The following is a 20066-nucleotide window of genomic DNA, read 5'->3' as shown; positions in this document are numbered from 1 at the left end:
CGATGCATTTACGTTTCGTTACACACTTCAGTTCCTTCAGTCAAGTGGGCATTCCTCAGACCACTTCATTTTATAATGCTTGTTCTCTTCTGTGAGCTCATTCGGCACCCATCTTGAACAAATTTTATTGTAGATTAGGCGGCTATGAACAATTGAACTCACACTCCCAAACTTACATCTTGCACTACAAGAAACAGTAGCACTGATTATCATTCAGTCATTGGACTTAGGCCTAATAATTAGACACATTTTCTTGTACAATCAATTTAGGATATATTTAAACGTATTAACCACCCTACCCCATTATCTCCTGGCTTAGTTGCCTCGTGAGTGATGCCTTATTTGATCAGTTATGAGGGTCAAATCTGTCTTCGTACACTTGACTAAACAAAAATACGTATTATTTATCTTGGTGGATATGTGCAATAACGCATGACAACAAAATATGTTTACTACATATGCAGCCAACACATTATTACAGTACAGAACTTCCCTTCTGTAATTACTGTGTTGTCCGTCATCCTCCGTTAAGCTAGCAGCAGGTTATAGATAGGCAGACGACGCATTAAAAGTAAACAATAATTGGATATAAGAATAGTTTTAGGCTGCCTGTTGCTAGTGATAACACTGGGATTCGAGTTATGTCTCTGGAACCTGAGAACCCAGGTGGTGCTTCATGGCATCAAAACGTCTAGAATATTTCTAATGAAACTGAATGAAAAGTATTGTTCAGTCTATGGATCGATGAAAATAACGAAAATACCATTAAAATGAATTTTTTAATCTAAAAAAATTAAATAATGTTTCAAATTTCTAAATCTGTGATTATTTTGGTCCTATGACAATTTGTATATTTAAATATGAAAAGCGTGTGTCATATTTTACATACACCAGGAATAAATTAAATATAAATTTAAAGAAAAATTATGTAAACTTTGAAAAATGGGAAAATTATTATTCAGTATTAAAAAAAAAAATATGAATCATAAATAAACTAATTGGAATATCAAAGTGAAAATTTGTGTATTGCATATCCACATTGTAAGAAATATGTGGTAAAAGTTTCAGATTAATTGGTGTAAAAATGTAGAAGTTAAAAAGTTCACAGATCCATAGCCTTTATAATACCTGCTACCCATATACATTTTCATGTTTTTTATGTTGCGTATTTCTCATTTTCGTAAGATATGTCATGTCTCGAATAATTAAAAGTATTTTTTTTTTTTACTCTAAAATGTCATTATCGATTAATATTCGCATTTTGCTTCTAATCTGATGTCATGACGTTTGTTTTGTTTTTAGATATTTTCTTTTTATGGTAATAGAGGTGCTATGCATCTCACTATCTCATGTGGTCGTATACATAACGTTCTATACGCACAGGGACCTGCCCCTAGGTTGGGAGAAATCCAGAAGGGGGGAAATTCCCTGATGTAAAGAACTGTGTTTACTGTTTTGAAACTTTGTACTGGGTCTATTTTCATGCTAAATCGATTACTGTAAGACGCAATACGTTTTCCATTACTTCGTTGTTGTAGGGAAATATTTTATTTAGAGTTCTCTTATCCTTAGAGGTAGACCTAAGGAAGTGATATATTATATTGGGATTACATTCTTTAGCTCCATTCTTACAAGAGGGACGCAGTGAAAGTATTACAGGGTACATCGACATCCACATAACCACCTGATCTGGGGATCTGAACAGTCATGTCAGAACGAAAATCAAACCCGGTGGCTAACGCTAGAATCATGACTAGGAAAAAATATATGAGCAGCAGAAAATTGATGACATTCTCATTGTTGCATGACGGCGAAACCGCGAAGACAGGTCTCTAATAATTACGATGGAAAACTTGGAGATATTGCGGAAGTATCTTACAAGAGATGGATGATATCATAATCCTAACGAAATTCCTGTGCCAACAGGTTAAAACTTGCTTTACTACATCTGCTTCTTGTAAGAAGATGACTTTAGATTTGTTGTTACATCAAATTTCTACCTCCCATAAACGAAAAGGGGAAGCAATTACTAGGACACGTCTCTCTCCCAAGCCTTTCCCCATTACGGACACAAACGTAATTGAAAACTGTGAAGTTGAGTTTGTGAAAACGCTGCCACTTGGGTCAGATAAAAGAGAAAAACATAAACGTGTCAAAACCCCAAAAGTTCCAAATTGTTTCTAAAATAATAAAACTTCTAGTATTTAAAGTATACATAAATTTTAAACCGTGGCGTTCAATTTGCTCGGAGCTCCACATGCGTAAAGATAATCACCGTCAATAAAATTATCTTGCGCTATACTGGAGAATTACCACGGTAGCTTTGAATCGTGCCGTTACGTTTACCACCAAATTTAACTATATACACAATGCTGCCAACATAATAACATGATTTTGGTCTGTGGTGTCGTTAGAAGGAGAAATTTGTTTCTTTTTCTCTCTACTTCCTTCGTTCTGAACATTACTGAGAGATAGCACCATTGCTACTCTCATCTATTGCAATGATTTTTCCCTGGACCACCAATTTGCTTTGACGACATTTCTACATAGAATATTAAGACAGATCTTACAAGCGATCTCCAGTTACTAACAGTATGGTAATCAAAATTGTGTGTCCATTTTATCTCGAACTAAAATCTCTCTCGCATTTTATTTTGTTTCATCACGGCCAAATGGATTTCTCTCTTCGGTATCGATGTTTCTAGTCGGTCATGGCCTTTATGACAGTTTCTGTTTCGTAATATTTATAGACGGTAATATAAAATTAAAGCGGTGAATAATTTCATGGCCCCTAAAAGTTTCCCCCCCCCCCGTAAAATGCTAGGTATTTTGTCTAGGCCACAAGTAAACCTTGCACTTGACTAATAGAGTGATTTATTTAAGAATATAGTTGCGAATTTCACTACCACCATTTCGATTGTCTTCTGTTTGACATACTCGGTAACCATGGAAACATAACAACGACGTCATTTCATCATACATTCTGTTGTTTACTTCAGCGCTTTTCGTTTGTGTGTTGTTCTAAAATCACGTAAGCATAAACATGAAAGTTTGGAGTTTGCAGACTTTCATGTTATCGTCTAATGGTAATGTTAATGTCAGTGTGAATGATCCCATTTGGTAACCTGACCGCAAACTTTTGTGTTATGTTTAATTTTCATTGTGAATGGAACTTTAGTGTACGTTGCAGGACTTTCAGTAGTTTTTGAATACTTTAGATGCAATACGATACTAAATTTTATTTTTCTAAGGAAAGAAATTATGGGATATTTATAAGTGAAATCCCTGATTTCTTCTCACGTTACTAAACAATCATTTGAAGAAGTCACGATTTGAGTTGTCAGTTGCAAGTGCGTACGGGAGGGGAACTGGTTTTGTGTGTTTTATTCTCACATTTATGAAGTCCCACCATTAGCATAGCTTAGATAATAAAACATACATGAGTTTGCGAGGCTGGATTTTGACTATTCACATGCGTAACAGAGGAAGAAACCCACCAATACGAGTTATCCTTTCAACAACGTAATAAAGATTAAACTTTCGCTGCTGTACTTTTATGTAACAACCGGCAGGGTTTTGAGCGTAATTGTAAAACATTTCAAAGGAGTATCCTTTTTTGCTGAGGTTGTTAATATCATTTGTTTTAGAAGGCAGCGATTTTATCTGGAAGTGAATAACCTGCAAAGAAAGAGAATTAAAACTGGGAGAGAGTTGTACGGATTGTAGTAACCGCATACTTTACCACATTCCTACACCGTTGGATAGTTTCATCAAGAGTAGCTTAAGTGATAAAACATGTCTATTACACATTATTTGGTTTTCTGCGTATTTATTATCATTCTGCCAAGTTTAAAATCCAAGTTTTTACAGCAATGTCTTCTTGTAATAAAAACTGACAAGTATTTTCAGGGTGGTCCTTACTCATCCATCCTATGATGATGATGATGATGATGATGATGATGATGATGAGACAAGTATTTGGTCGTTAAGTATTGTGTTAACATATTCATCTCACTTTAGTTTATTTTTCTAAGGAATAAAACACGTTTATATGTAACTTTATTGTTCCAGTCACCACTCAAATTGTAATTGTCGCCATCAAGAGTTAAATATTCAAACTCTGCTATGTTCACATGTGAATCTTTCCTCATATTCGGGGCAGGGACCCTACCTCTCCATCGCTGGGTCCATAATTCAAAGATTGTCTGGCTATTCTATGATCGTCCGTTCTGTTGCATTGTTTTGCTTGTTATTGGGTTTCGGATATTTTTATTTTATTCTTGTACTAAAGATGATTTTGATACCGGAATTTTTGGGCATGTCGTCTATCTGCCTGTCTATATGATTTCTCCCAAACTATCAACCAGAGTTTTTTTTCATATTCAGTACTATCTACGGGAGTCTTTTGTTCCCAAATGATAGCAAAAGTATACAGCTTTACTACAAAAGAAATGGTCACCACGGCCATCTTAGCTATTATGCTTTCGCCAGCATAACAATCAACGCAATAATACCAACAGTGTGTCTTATCGAATCTTCTACAGTTCCTGAACCTAGCAGTGCAAAATGCATGCCGAGATAACAGATAGCCATCTTAGCTATTATGCTTTCACCAGCATAACAATCAGCGCAATAATACCAACAATGTGTCTTATCGAATCTTCTACAGTTCCTCAACTTAGCAGTGCAAAATGTATACCGATATAACAGATAGCCATCTTAGCTATTATGCTTTCACCAGCATAACAATCAGCGCAATTATACCAACAGTGTGTCTTATCGAATCTTCTACAGTTCCTCAACCTAGCAGTGCAAAATGCATGCCGATATAACAGATAGCCATCTTAGCTATTATGCTTTCACCAGCATAACAATCAGCGCAATAATACCAACAGTGTGTCTTATCGAATCTTCTACAGTTCCTCAACCTAGCAGTGCAAAATGTATACCGATATAACAGATAGCCATCTTAGCTATTATGCTTTCACCAGCATAACAATCAGCGCAATTATACCAACAGTGTGTCTTATCGAATCTTCTACAGTTCCTCAACCTAGCAGTGCAAAATGCATGCCGATATAACAGATAGCCATCTTAGCTATTATGCTTTCACCAACATAACAATCAGCGCAATAATACCAACAGTGTGTCTTATCGAATCTTCTACAGTTCCTCAACCTAGCAGTGCAAAATGTATGCCGATATAACAGATAGCCATCTTAGCTATTATGCTTTCACCAACATAACAATCAGCGCAATAATACCAACAGTGTGTCTTATCGAATCTTCTACAGTTCCTCAACCTAGCAGTGCAAAATGCATGCCGATATAACAGATAGCCATCTTAGCTATTATGCTTTCACCAACATAACAATCAGCGCAATAATACCAACAGTGTGTCTTATCGAATCTTCTACAGTTCCTCAACCTAGCAGTGCAAAATGCATGCCGATATAACAGATAGCCATCTTAGCTATTATGCTTTCACCAGCATAACAATCAGCGCAATAATACCAACAGTGTGTCTTATCGAATCTTCTACAGTTCCTCAACCTAGCAGTGCAAAATGTATACCGATATAACAGATAGCCATCTTAGCTATTATGCTTTCACCAGCATAACAATCAGCGCAATTATACCAACAGTGTGTCTTATCGAATCTTCTACAGTTCCTCAACCTAGCAGTGCAAAATGCATGCCGATATAACAGATAGCCATCTTAGCTATTATGCTTTCACCAGCATAACAATCAGCGCAATAATACCAACAGTGTGTCTTATCGAATCTTCTACAGTTCCTCAACCTAGCAGTGCAAAATGTATACCGATATAACAGATAGCCATCTTAGCTATTATGCTTTCACCAGCATAACAATCAGCGCAATTATACCAACAGTGTGTCTTATCGAATCTTCTACAGTTCCTCAACCTAGCAGTGCAAAATGCATGCCGATATAACAGATAGCCATCTTAGCTATTATGCTTTCACCAGCATAACAATCAGCGCAATAATACCAACAGTGTGTCTTATCGAATCTTCTACAGTTCCTCAACCTAGCAGTGCAAAATGTATACCGATATAACAGATAGCCATCTTAGCTATTATGCTTTCACCAGCATAACAATCAGCGCAATTATACCAACAGTGTGTCTTATCGAATCTTCTACAGTTCCTCAACCTAGCAGTGCAAAATGCATGCCGATATAACAGATAGCCATCTTAGCTATTATGCTTTCACCAACATAACAATCAGCGCAATAATACCAACAGTGTGTCTTATCGAATCTTCTACAGTTCCTCAACCTAGCAGTGCAAAATGTATGCCGATATAACAGATAGCCATCTTAGCTATTATGCTTTCACCAACATAACAATCAGCGCAATAATACCAACAGTGTGTCTTATCGAATCTTCTACAGTTTCTCAACCTAGCAGTGCAAAATGCATGCCGATATCACAGAAATTTTTGTTTTATACGAAGTTTAAAGTGTCCATTTCTTTTGTAGTAGCATTGTGTAAGTAACAGTTTGAGTAAAAAAAAGTCTATATGGAATCAAGAATATAATGACGGTCCAATTTAAATTATATTCAGATAGTTTTTCTTCGTGACGTTTCGTATTACTTACCATAGTACAAACTGAAAGATGAAGCTCTCCAGTTCCTATCGGACAAGAAGAAAATTTCGTTAAGTACATTGTTATTATTTACACAATTATTTCCGTTCTGTTTTTCATTGCGACGTTAGTGTAAGATTTTATATTCCCTGGTTAGATGACGGCAGATGCAGTGGAGAAAATTTTCCTCGAATTTCGGTCACCTCTGAACGATTCAGAAACTGAAGTTCATGTCCTTACGTTGATGCATATTAAATGACTTCCTTTATGTCTCTTCTGAACAGCAGTTCAAGGAAAGAAACTATGAACAATAGTATCATTCACAACATCATAGAGGGTTCAACTTTTGCAAAAGCGTAGAACGCTTTGTGAGAAAATAGAAAGTGCGTGTGTCATCTTCATTGTCATTTTTATGTTAAGCATTTTCAGTTATTTTCCAACCGCTTGAGAAGCAAGAAACACGTCACTTATCTAAGCACTCGGGATTCTATTCCAGTCGTATTCTTCGTTTACAATTTACAAACCATTTCAGATGAAGCTTTTGCAAAAACGGACTCGAAGTGTCCTCTTAGTTTACTAGTCATGCCTCATAATAATGAACGTTATTTTCTTATATTTCGAAGAACAATTAGGAAGAAAGTTAGACACTTGAACATAATACATGCCTTCGTTCTATAATGTCAAGTTGTTTAATTAAAATACCTACACTTCTGTTCCGAGAGAAATCTTGCCACAGCACTGTTTAGTTTATTGGATATTCTTAAAGTACAGCCGTGACTGTCCTAATGACTTATTTTGGACACATTAATGAAGATTCTCGCTTTTCCCTGCCGCGCCGGTTCAATTCGTTCCGTGTCATAATTTCACTTCCCACGCCTCACACAGTAGCTGCGAAAGGTCACGGATTGTATGAAGAAACAATTTTTCTTTTAAGGTTAGGGCAATTAACGTTATTTATATGATATTCGGGATGTCTTCATAAGATAAACTTGACAGAACAACATCTGCTAATAACTGTTATCTTGCACAGAAGAATCGTGAAATGTTGTTTCATGCATACAATGGTAGTACAATTTGACAACGTGAAGAGCAGGGTCAGATATTTCTACAAGTTTCATTAACACTCAGTTTTCTTATTGTAACTGTTGTTGCATACATACAAGAGTTGTACAATTTGACAACGTGAAGAGCGGAGTCAAATATTTCTACAAGTTCCATTAACACTCAGTTTTCTTATTGTAACTGTTGTTGCATACATACAAGGGTGGTACCGTAAACTGGGGTAAAGAGGATCACATGTGGTAAAGTGGATCATATGTGTATTGTTAGATAAGTCAGCGCCACATGGATCACACATGCAAAGAAAACTATTTTAGTGGCACTTATAGAAGAAAGGTTTTTTTTTCATGTGTGATCCATGTGGCGCTGCCTTATCTAGGCAATACACATATGATCCACTTTACCACATGTGATCCTCTTTACCCCAGTTTACGGTACAATTTGACAACTAAAGAGTGGAGTCAAATATTTCTACAAGTTTCATTAACACTCAGTTTCCATATTGTAACTGTTGTTTCATACATAAAAGGTAGTACAATTTGACAACGTGAAGAGTGGAGTCAAAATTTCTACAAGTTTCATTAACACTCAGTTTTCTTATTGTAACTGTTGTTGCATACATACAAGGTAGTACAATTTGACAACGTGAAGAGTGGAGTCAAAATTTCTACAGTTTCATTAACACTCAGTTTCCATATTGTAACTGTTGTTTCATACATACAAGGTAGTACAATTTGACAACGTAAAGAGCGGAGTCAAATATTTCTACAAGTTCCATTAACACTCATTTTTCTTATTGTAACTGTTGTTGCATACATACAAGGTAGTACAATTTGACAACGTAAAGAGCGGAGTCAAATATTTCTACAATTTTCATTAACACTCAGTTTCCATATTGTAACTGTTGTTTCATACATACAAGGTAGTACAATTTGAAAACGTGAAGAGTGGAGTCAAAATTTCTACAGTTTCATTAACACTCAGTTTCCTTATTGTAACTGTTGTTGCATACATAATCGATTTTTCTATCTTAATTCTTGAAAACGCTTTGGATAGCACCAATTTTATTATAGTTAACGAAAACATGCGTGAACTTTGTAACTCAATATAAGGAATTCTGTTTCTAGAGTGGGATACCTGGAAGGAGAATTTATTACTATAGATGATATAATGAAAAGTGAGGAAGCGATGGACTTCGACATGGATAGAAATGACCCTAAAAATTTGCCAGAAGCCCTCTCATTCTTAAGCGTGATTCTTTTATGTAACATAAATCCGAGTCATATGCCTTGCAAATTCATTTCTCTCCTGTATAAAATCATGTTAAGGTTTTTAAGCTTAAAAATTCATCGGCCTCAGTGACTTTTGATATCTGAATTTCGAATGTAATGCCAAGAATGTCGGTCACTCAATCGTAGGGTCTACAGATCAGTGGAGAGAGAGATTTAACATTTTCACAAGAGCCGTGCTTGCAGATAATGCTGTGTTTTATTTTCTTCGCAACCGTGCTTCGTGGTAGATGAAGTTTCCAGTCCTGCATGATCCGTTGCCCGCACTGGACTTGCCACGAAGCTCGGTTGCGAGGAATATGAATCATATTGTACAGAGAAGTCGGTTGGAAGATGTTAAATAATGTACTAGTTTCTAGCATCTCCACATCTGATTATCTTGAACTTCCATGTAATACTATCCTGCTACATTACGTTTCCAGATATGATGCCTTATCAATCAGTGTGAAAGATCGAGTCAGCAACACCCTCTAACGGTTCGCGGTGACGGTGATGGAATCAAAATAAGCGACAGACAGGAAAACAGTGTTGTCGAGTTTTTTTTCTTTCTTTTTTGAGATTAAGGTGTAATTTCGCAATGTATCATCGCCCCAATATGTATATTTGAAAATATTAGTGAATCTTTTGCTTAAGAAAATCTTTTTCGTCCACCGCTGTGGAATAACGGTTCACATGTCTGATCGTGGATCGAGCTCCCGGGTTAGAATCCTGGTTGGCACAAGTTAACTAGTTGAGATATTTTCCGAGATTTTCGCTCAACCCACTGAGAGCGAATGCTGGGTAACTTTCGGCGCTGGATCCTGGACTCAATTCCCTGGCATAACTCAGGCGTTACATAACCATAGCAATCAGTAAAGCGTCGTAAAATGAACAATTAAATAAAATTAAAAATGTTTTTCATACGTGCAGATGAATATATCAGCGACCCCTTTGCTTCAACAATGTGTTTTTTGTACGTACTTACGAATTTATCAGTGAACCTTTTGCTTCAAGAAAATGTTTTTCATACTTGCATATGAATGTACCAGTGACCCCTTTGCTTCAACAATGTGTTTTTTGTACGTAGTTATGAATTTATCGGTGAACCTTTTGCTTTAAGAAAATGTTTTTCATACTTGCATATGAATGTACCAGTGACCCCTTTGCTTCAACAATGTGTTTTTTGTACGTAATTATGAATTTATCGGTGAACCTTTTGCTTTAAGAAAATGTTTTTCATACTTGCATATGAATGTACCAGTGACCCCTTTGCTTCAAGAATGTGTTTTTATATGTACTTGTATATCGGTGAACCTTTTGCTTCAAGAAAATGTTTTTCATACGTGCATATGAACGTATCAGTGAACCTTTTGCTTCAATAAAATGTTTTTCATACGTATGTATGTATGTATGTATGTATATATGTATGTATGTATGCATGTATGCATGTATGTATGCATGTATGCATGTATGTATGTATGTATGTATGTATGTATGTATGTATGTATGTATGTATGTATGTATGTATGTATGTGTGTGTGTGTCAAGGAAAGGATATGTTTTTCACATGTACATATTGAATGTATCGATGAACCTTTTAGCTTCAAGAATGTTTTTCATACGTATATGTGAACGTATTAGTGAGATTTTTCCTTCAAGAATCCGTATTTCCTACATACAGACATGGATATTAAGTTCTGTTTACTTGCCAAGCCATGCCGTCCACCTCTATCTTAGTGCTGTCTATATTTCCGTTTTAATTTCAATCAAATCTGTAAGCTACATAACAGGAGGCAGAATTTCGACCTTTGAACTGGCGGAAAGCTATCATAACTTGGATACATAAATAACATTTATTTTAACATATGATGTAAGACATAATTGTAGAGAAGGGACGCTAGTGTTTCTCTTAAATCCTGACACAAAATGAATGCCACAACTTTCTACAGTCGTGAAGAGATTTTAACCGCAAAAATTCAGTTCGGGCTTGTAAAAAAAACTTACTATGATGACTTCCAAAGTGATATCCGTGTCTGAAATGATGGGCGAAATTTATAGTTATCAGAATTTGGAGTTGTAAACTGAGAACATTAACTTCAGAATACACTTTTTGCAACTCCTTTTGGATATTGCATTTCCCAGTGGCTGAAGGCGAACAAATGTAATAGCAAAACAGCTCTGTGAGCATGAGATATTGAAGAATGCGAGTGTCCTCGCTAATTAGAGACATAGCAGAGCTGAGGAAGCCTGGCGGGTGAAACGTGTGCAGTCCGTCTGGAGTTCTACTCCTGAAGTTTTTATGTTGCTAATTACCACAAGACTCAATATTAGCCAGCTACAACGACAATAAAAACAGTGCAAAGGATATGTACAGAACTGAGTCCCTCATTCAATAATATTTCCAATTTATAAATGTTGATCCTAATTTAGAGTAGCAATATTACATATGGATAACAGAGAGAGTTTGGAATTGAACGGGTTACATCAGCAGCTTGTATATGCGGATGACGTGAATATGTTAGGAGAAAATCCACAAACGATTAGGGAAAACACGGAAATTTTACTGCAAGCAAGTAAAGAGAGAGGTTTGGAAGTAAATGCCGAAAAGACTAAGTATATGATTATGTCTCGTGACGAGAATATTGTAGGAAATGGAAATATAAAAATTGGAGATTTATCCTTTGAAGCGGTGGAGAAGTTCAAATATCTGGGAGCAACAGTAACAAATATAAATGATACTCGGGAGGAAATTAAACACAGAATAAATATGGGAAATGCCTGTTATTATTCGGTTGAGAAACTTTTATCATCCAGTCTGCTGTCAAAAAATCTGAAAGTTAGAATTTATAAAACAGTTATATTACCGGTTGTTCTTTATGGTTGTGAAACTTGGACTCTCACTTTGAGAGAGGAACAGAGATTAAGGGTGTTTGAGAATAAGATGCTTAGGAAAATATTTGGGACTAAGAGGGATGAAGTTACAGGAGAATGGAGAAAGTTACACAACACAGAACTGCACGCATTGTATTCTTCACCTGACATAATTAAAAACATTAAATCCAGACGTTTGAGATGGGTTGGGCATGTAGCACGTATGGACGAATCCAGAAATGCATATAGAGTGTTAGTTGGGAGGCCGGATGGAAAAAGACCTTTAGGGAGGCCGAGACGTAGATGGGAAGATAATATTAAACTGGATTTGAGGGAGGTGGGATATGATGGTAGAGAATGGATTAATCTTGCTCAGGATAGGGACCAATGGCGGGCTTATGTGAGGGCGGCAATGAACCTCCGGGTTCCTTAAAAGCCAGTAAGTAAGTATATTACATATGGCAAGGTCCTTTATAATATTCTGATTGAAAGTCTTGGTAGCATTACCTCTCTTCATTTGATTAAATTAATACTTTATTCCTGGTTCCCAGCAGAATGGGCAGCATCCAGAACTTTATTTATTAATTTTCTGAATCTGAACGTCAGCTTCATAGTAGCTTTAGATCGTTTTGCAAAGAAGTATACCGAGTTTTATTTTATTGCTCCCTTCAGAATTAAGAAATAGACTCAGGGTTGGGAAGTTACGCGTAAAAATGAATTTCTACAAGACGTGTAACGTACGCATAAAATGCGTAATTTATATCATCAATCTTTCATTGATTGAATGGAGTCGCATCACTTGCAAAACTCTATAAATGTCATGAGGACTTGGGTATCGTACATTGATACAAACAAGACACAGTTCAGTGTTTGTATGCGCACGCAGTAAGACGCCTCATATTTCGTGGCATAGCTCATCTAATGAGAACTACTGGATGTTGGCATTGTTGACTATTAAAGTGTCTTCTTTTCTAGTTCTGTTTGCCTTTATCATAGCTAATTTAAGGACGCCTTCTCTTGGTTCTCTCTTCCTAGTAATCACATCTAATAGCTGCTTGTTATTTGCAGATAATTTCGATTGGGTGCTCGAAGCTTTCACTGCATACTAGCAGTTCTACTTACCCTGTGATGCAATGGAACTGTACCACGGTGGCTGGTGGCACACTGTACAGGGCAACACTAGATCGACAAGAAATGGTGAGTATTACAGATTTTCTGTTGTTATACTCTTATAATGTGAAATACTGTGCCATTGTTATTTGAATGAGTGCTCTTCTAGCCACATACAGAGGAGACAGGTTCTATTACGTACGAGGAAGTGAAATTGATCTTCCTGCTGTTTCAATTGCCTTTAGCTGTGACCTTGTCCAATAATAACCCTGCAATAAGAAACTGTCTGATAATCTTACCGTTTTTAGGGGTCTGTGTTGTTGGATAGACTTCTTCAAACAATTACTCCTCTAGTAATACCAGCAAGGAGATGCACTATCACTTTACTTTTTAACTTTACTCTAGAGTATGCCATTAGGAAAGTCCAGGATAACAGAGAGGGTTTGGAATTGAACGGGTTACATCAGCTGCTTGTCTATGCGGATGACTTGAATATGTTAGAAGAGAATCCACAAACGATTAGGGAAAATAAGGGAATTTTACTTGAAGCAAGTAAAGAGATAGGTTTGGAAGTTAATCCCGAAAAGACAAAGTATATGATTATGTCTCGTGACCAGAATATTGTACGAAATGGAAATATAAAAATTAGAAATTTATCCTTTGAAGAGGTGGAAAAATTCAAATATCTTGGAGCAACAGTAACAAATATAAATGATACTCGGGAGGAAATTAAATGCAGAATAAACATGGGAAATGCCCGCTATTATTCGATTGAGAAAAACAGAGCGAGAAAGACGGTCGGATAATCCGCCGATCGGATAATAGGGTGACGGATAATCGGGGTTATGCTGTAAGTGTAAATATTAATAGTGCTATGAAATTCATTTTGAGTTACTTTTGCGTACAGTTATACTGTATAGCCTATAACAAGCTGATATAGGTAAAACAAAATGTCTTGGTGGAACGATTTTGGCTATTATTGTCAAAATCTCCTGTATTTTCAGTTTGAAAATCTGATAACTCTACTTACAGATGTCTCCTATATAAAACGCCATTAATATTTGTCTCGTTTGAATGCTTAAATTATTAAAAACAGAGATTTCCGTAACTGATAGTCGTTATGGATATTGATCTTGTATTGAAAAACATAAGTAACAAATATCTATGAGAAATCTCCAATATAAGCTGGCACTAGGTTTCATAACAAACTGCCCAATAACTGCAGGAATTTATCACTAAATAAATTTAAAACTTCTATTAAAATATTTTAGACTAGCCGTAACCGTGCGCTCCGCTGTACCCGTTAGAAATAAATATAAAGTAATTACATAATTAAAATAGGACATTTGATCCAGGGAACATTCGTGTTTGATAGAAGGATAAATCGTTTAATATGTTACTTAATTTAAATTGTATTTAAATAATTAAAATGCGATCATTTTGATCCAGAGATCACTCATTTGGTGCAATGACAATTCCTTTAACATGTTTCTTATTTGTTATTACATGCAACCATAGTTTAATGAAGATTGACATATCATTTAGTTTTAATGTATATACTTTATATTACTTGCTATATGTTTCCATTGAATTATGGCAATAACTTAATTTTAACCCTTGTTTTCTACGTCTTCAGTAAATGGCGCTTGGCCCACTATGGTTCTCAACCCTTCAAATAACTTATTATGTCCATTTTCAGTAGAGAAGGAAAACCGTTAACTCCTACATTCTTGGAGATAAATTTAAATATTTCAAGCCTTGTTTGCTTGAAACTAATACAGTTAGACGCGAATGAACTTCCCAATTGGATAGAGCATGTTCACAATATGCGGAAATGATATGAAACTCGATTACGTCAAGAAGTGGACTTAATACGTTTTGAAAAGTACCTCCTCAAATAGTGATACAGCATATATAGTGGTATGTAATTATATTTCTTTCTTTCGAAAATGTAAGAATTCACGATCTCCTATGTACCATTGCCATGGAATGAATAAATGTGTTTTTTCTTCCTACTAAAAAATTTTATATTTTGCACATAGGAGTTACTGCAGGAACAACAACGGTATAATCTCAGGCGGCGGTGAAAATGTATTGTATTGTTATTTTAAAAGTCTTGTATATCCTTAAATATCAGTCCAATCAAAATTTTGCATAGAATAAAACTTATCGGAAATCATTTTTAAAGAAACTTTTGTTATGTAACATTTTTGACAAAAATAAATAATAAGCGAGATATTTCGATTTATTTAATTCAAGCCCCTTTAAATAAAGTATTTTGAATGCCATACAGCATAAAATCTAAGTTACAACAAACTTAATATTTCAATTCTCATCGAAATCCGTTCAGCAATTATCGCGTGAAAAGGTAACAAATATTCAGACAGACAGACAGACATACAAACAAAAATTTCAAAAAAGCGATTTTCGGTCTCATGATGAATAATTATACATGTTAACATCAGTTGCTTTTGGAAAATCGAAAATTACCAGAAAAATTTTGGCTACAGATTTATTAGTAGTATAAATAAATTATTTTATTCCATATTGGAATTTTTATACCATGCATTTTAAAACCATTTACCCTTTATTGACACTGGCTACAGCAAATGAAATGGCTCATATGACGAACAGATTTAAATGAATGTGAAGACAAGCGCATGCGCACCGTTCTCTGTTCTGAAACAAAACGTGGATATTATGACGTTTTATACAGGAGACAGCTGCAAGCGTAAAATTGTTGACAAGGACGAGTTTGTAAACAGAATTTTTTGGACGATATCCTTGAAAGATGGACAAAAATGTGATGCTAAGCAGAATGTGACCTAACAGCGGCTGCTTGAGGTTATGATTCTCATGCTTTACAGCGACTGATTTCGCATTTTATAGGCAGGCTCTGCTATCGGTGCATCTCTTATCGTTCTATTGTAAGAGCTCATGCATGTGTTTTCCCTAATGATTTGCATTTTATTCCATTTCTGCTTCCCAATCCTCGTATGCGTTTAGAATTCAACTCACCTGCTGGTTACATTCTGGTAAATTATTCAGCATTCACTTTTATTATCTGATTATCCATCTCTGCGAAGCTGAGCCAGAACTGTACAGTGCACTTCTTTCCATTCCCTGCTCTGCAGAACTCATTGTTTGAGTGTCTGTTGATTACAGCCTGCATTGTCTGTATTACGTGTCACGATTTGAATCAACTCAATCAGATACAGAGTGTCTGGAACCTCTTGAATCAAAATAATGCAGATGATAGAGAAGTCTAGGCTCTCTTGAAATATGGAACCAATGGTCGGAATGTCTAATTCAGGCGCCACGAGATCTTGATCGTTTTTTGTAAACTGTTTCGGTTCCCATAACAACAACTGCCTATAGCGTCGACGTTTGATGGCGGATTTTATGAGACATAAAATACGTTTTAATGAGCCGAACAACGAAAATATTCCTTAGTAATGTAAATACGAGGCGCGTCCAGAAAGTAAGTTCCTTGGGACTGTTTAGAGAAAGAAAACACAATTTCTTGGAAAGATTTATTGGAACAGACACAGCAATTTTTTAACTATTTTTTAACATACTCTCCTCCGAAATTGAGACATTTGTCATACAGTGGGATCAATTTCTGTATCCCTGTGTCGTAGAAGTCTGCCGCCTGGGATCGGAACCAGCGTTTGACAGCCGTCCGTCTCTGTCACTATGAAAATGCTGCCGGTGTTATCTTGCTGTACGATAACGTTCGACCACATACGGCTCGGAGCACAACAGATTTTCTGCAGGAGTTCCGCTGGGAGGTGTTTCAACAATCACCCTACAGCCCGGATCTCGCTTACAGCGAACCGTCTTTTCTTACACCTCAAGAAATTCCTGTCCGGTCAGCATCTTCACAGTAGATGGCTGTCACACACTGGCTTCGATCTCAGGCGGCAGACTTCTACGATAGAGGGATACGAAAATTGATCCCACAGTACGACAAATGCCTCAATTTTGGTAGGATATATGTTCGAAAATGCTCAACAATTACTGTATCTGTTCCAATACATTTTTCATGAAATTGTGTTTTCTTTGACTAAGCGGCCTCACTTCCTGAACGCGCGTCGTATAATGTAAAAAAAATATGGATTTATTAAAAAAACTAAAATATGTAAATGAACTTATTTTCAAAACGATCCTTGTCCATTTCCATAACTTTCTGAGAAATCACGAAAAACATGTTAGGCCTTAAATTTATTACCAGCTAGGCAAGAGAAATTATAAAACCAAAGAGGTTGGGTGCATTTAGAATCACATGGGAGCATGAGACTCTTCGATTCTAAAGCTGGAATTGATATTTTGTCACAATTTTGCTGTGGAGAAGAGTCGGTTTGATTCCAATAATCACTTTTAACGTAAGATTTTAGTCTTTAGTGGTGTAGAGGGCGTTCTGTAGCCAGATCATGACAGTTATACGTTCAGTTATAGTTGAAGAATGCATGGGCACAGGAAACTCGTTTTCGTTATGAGGTGGACAAGAGACATTTTGAAAATGAGCTCTTCTTATATACAACATAAATTCAGGTTTATTGAGCTTAAATTTGAACGATTTGCGAAGATAATTCTGCAGTGCCTGGGAAAAGTGACACAAGTCAGTTTCCACAAACCTTTTTTGATAATTTATTGACAACTTACACTGGTTTATGTCGATTTGATTTTTTTCTGTATGAATTATTGTAATGGGAGAAACACTTATCTTTTTCCAAGCGAGCAGATGTTCCGTGAGTTGTCAATAAATTATCAAAAAAGGTTTGTGAAAACTGACTTATGTCACTTTTTCCAGGCACTGCAGAATTAGTCAGCAATTAATTACAGATAATGGAAAATATATGAAGAGTCCACTGCAAGAATGATGGATGTCACTTTCTTGTCGAAAATGAACCGAGACTGTCAATGCATAGCTTAAGTCATATAGAATGTACATAGAGAGTTATATGGCATTAACACTGATAGTCATTGTCCAGTAATGATCGGAAAATCACAGTTAAGCTTTGAGCGCTAAGCATTTCAAACTTTCAATTGCTTCTCCTGCAAAATATATTTCAAATGACATCCATCATTCTTGCAGTGGACTCTTCATATGAAAATCCATGAACTTCCTGGCCCTACACAACGGACCTAACAGGATAAGCCGTCCTTCAGGTCTGGTGCTACGTATATTGCCCTGATAATGAAATGTGTAAGCAGTTTCGAAGACTGTAGTTGTTAAGTTGAAATTTGCGGTGAGAAACCCAGGCTCGAGATGGGTTCCTCGCTCGACTCTGCAGTGTGCGAGCGTCCCGCACGATCAACTAGAACAAGGCCGCCGGAGCATTGACTACATGTCGAGCAGCTAGTTCTTGTCCCAGCATGGAAAGGGGCGTTATTATCGAGACGCGTGCACTTGATTCGGAACAGCTTTTCAACAAAGGAATATGAGATAATGTAAGGCCTAGCGTGTGCGAGACGGTAGCGGCTACCGCAACGAAAGGATCCTTGTTACGTCTGAGTCCGTATCGTAGCCAGACCGTAACACTGCTTGTGCTGTGGTTGAACTGCAAACAAGCCAAGGCTGGTTCACAATAAACCGGGAACGAGAACCAGAATGAAAACGAGAAGCAGAGGACGTGAATATGAAAATTTTTGATTCACAATAAACCGAGAACGTAGACGACTATGCATATCGACATGTATGTCAATAACGATATGTAAAGTCGATATTACGCATTCTGATGTTATTTGTGTATAATTGACCAATGGCGTTCTTTCATGAGTACGAGGCAGCCTACATAAACACAGGTTAACCAACCTCGAAATTTCAATTGAAACATTTCATTAGGTACGGTACTATAAATATGCCCATGCATCTTTATTATCACAACCTATTTTAAGTCTACCATGACGTAAAATAATTAGAGAAGAAACATTTAATAGAACAAAAATGAACACAACAGTAGTTATTGAATTGAAGCATGAATATGTAGTGTGTAATACAACCAATACAGTAATAAAATATGATTCACTTACGATCGGTGTTCAAAGATGCAGCTATTGAAAGCCACGTAGTCTCCTTAATTTTCTCATCTTTATGCGAGGCGCGCCGCTTATCGTAAACGTGAGGATTTGCCTCAACACTCAATATTAGAATCTCATCAAATAAAACTTGCTCCATGATGCACAGCACGGAACAAAATAATGCATAGGTTATGTCACGGTCTTCTTACTACAAAATATACGACGACAAAATAGTTTTTAGAGGGCAATAGAATGAATCTAGTGGGCTGTGATCGGAAACGTGAACGCCAAAGTTGAAACTTGGCCAACTCTCCGTTCCCGATCCCGGGCTCCGGCAAGCTTTTCGTTAATTGTGAATATTCATATTTAAATGTACACATTTTAACAATTTTACCGTTTTCGTTTTCGTTCCGATTCTCGTTTCCGGTTTATTGTGAACCAGCCTTCACTTCGCCGCATGAATGCAAGTGATTTCATCCGAGGTGAAGTCAGCACGGACAGTCCAGCTACTGCAGCGCCGTCTTTATACTATAAAGAGCAGAATTCAAATCCTGCCGTGTCAACCGGAATTTGCATCAAGCAAAGAAAGCAATAAATTAAACAAATCAGTTATTTCATGCACGAAAGATTTAGACTGAAAATCAACTCAGGGAAATCACGTGCAATTATAATAGAACAGCGAAGATCGTTAAGTAAATTAATTAGAGTAAGGGAGGGGATTGTCGGATAGGTCTGGTAATGTCGGATAATCTCGGATAACATATTTCTTTTCCATCGAATGGTGCAATCTGATGTGAAAATAATGCATTACGTTCTCTACAAGTAGACGAACATCTGCATGAATAGCCATTACTTTTGAGTGCTTCACAGTGTGTGAATAGCGTGTTTTCAACGCATCTGCAAAAAAAAAAAAAAAAAAAAAAAAAAACTTTTTGAGGGTAAGTAATGTGATTTATTCGTTACAAGTTTTTCTTATATTTACACAACATGGTATGCACTGTTTGATATACCATAGATAAGGCTTCTTAATTCTCTAATTGCAGAAATGCTATCGACAACGTGTTTCATGAAGCTGGCTTGTTTTACTGTTTGTGAAGAGTCGGCCAATGTCGGATACTAG

General features: G+C 36.4%; 1 long non-coding RNA gene across 1 annotated transcript in view; it reads left to right on the top strand.

The window, feature by feature from the left end:
• Positions 1–20066, top strand: part of LOC138702330 (uncharacterized) — a 62435-nt gene that overhangs the window by 27670 nt on the left and 14699 nt on the right. Inside the window, exon 2 of the long non-coding RNA XR_011332839.1 lies at positions 12881–13009. This is a non-coding gene — a long non-coding RNA (uncharacterized lncRNA). The remainder of the gene's footprint in view (positions 1–12880; positions 13010–20066) is intronic.

Source organism: Periplaneta americana, chromosome 6, assembly GCF_040183065.1.
Source record: "Periplaneta americana isolate PAMFEO1 chromosome 6, P.americana_PAMFEO1_priV1, whole genome shotgun sequence".
In the NCBI taxonomy this organism is placed as follows: Eukaryota; Metazoa; Arthropoda; class Insecta; order Blattodea; family Blattidae; genus Periplaneta; species Periplaneta americana.
Note: the sequence above shows the minus strand (reverse complement) of the source record. Positions and strands in the feature narration are given on the sequence as shown.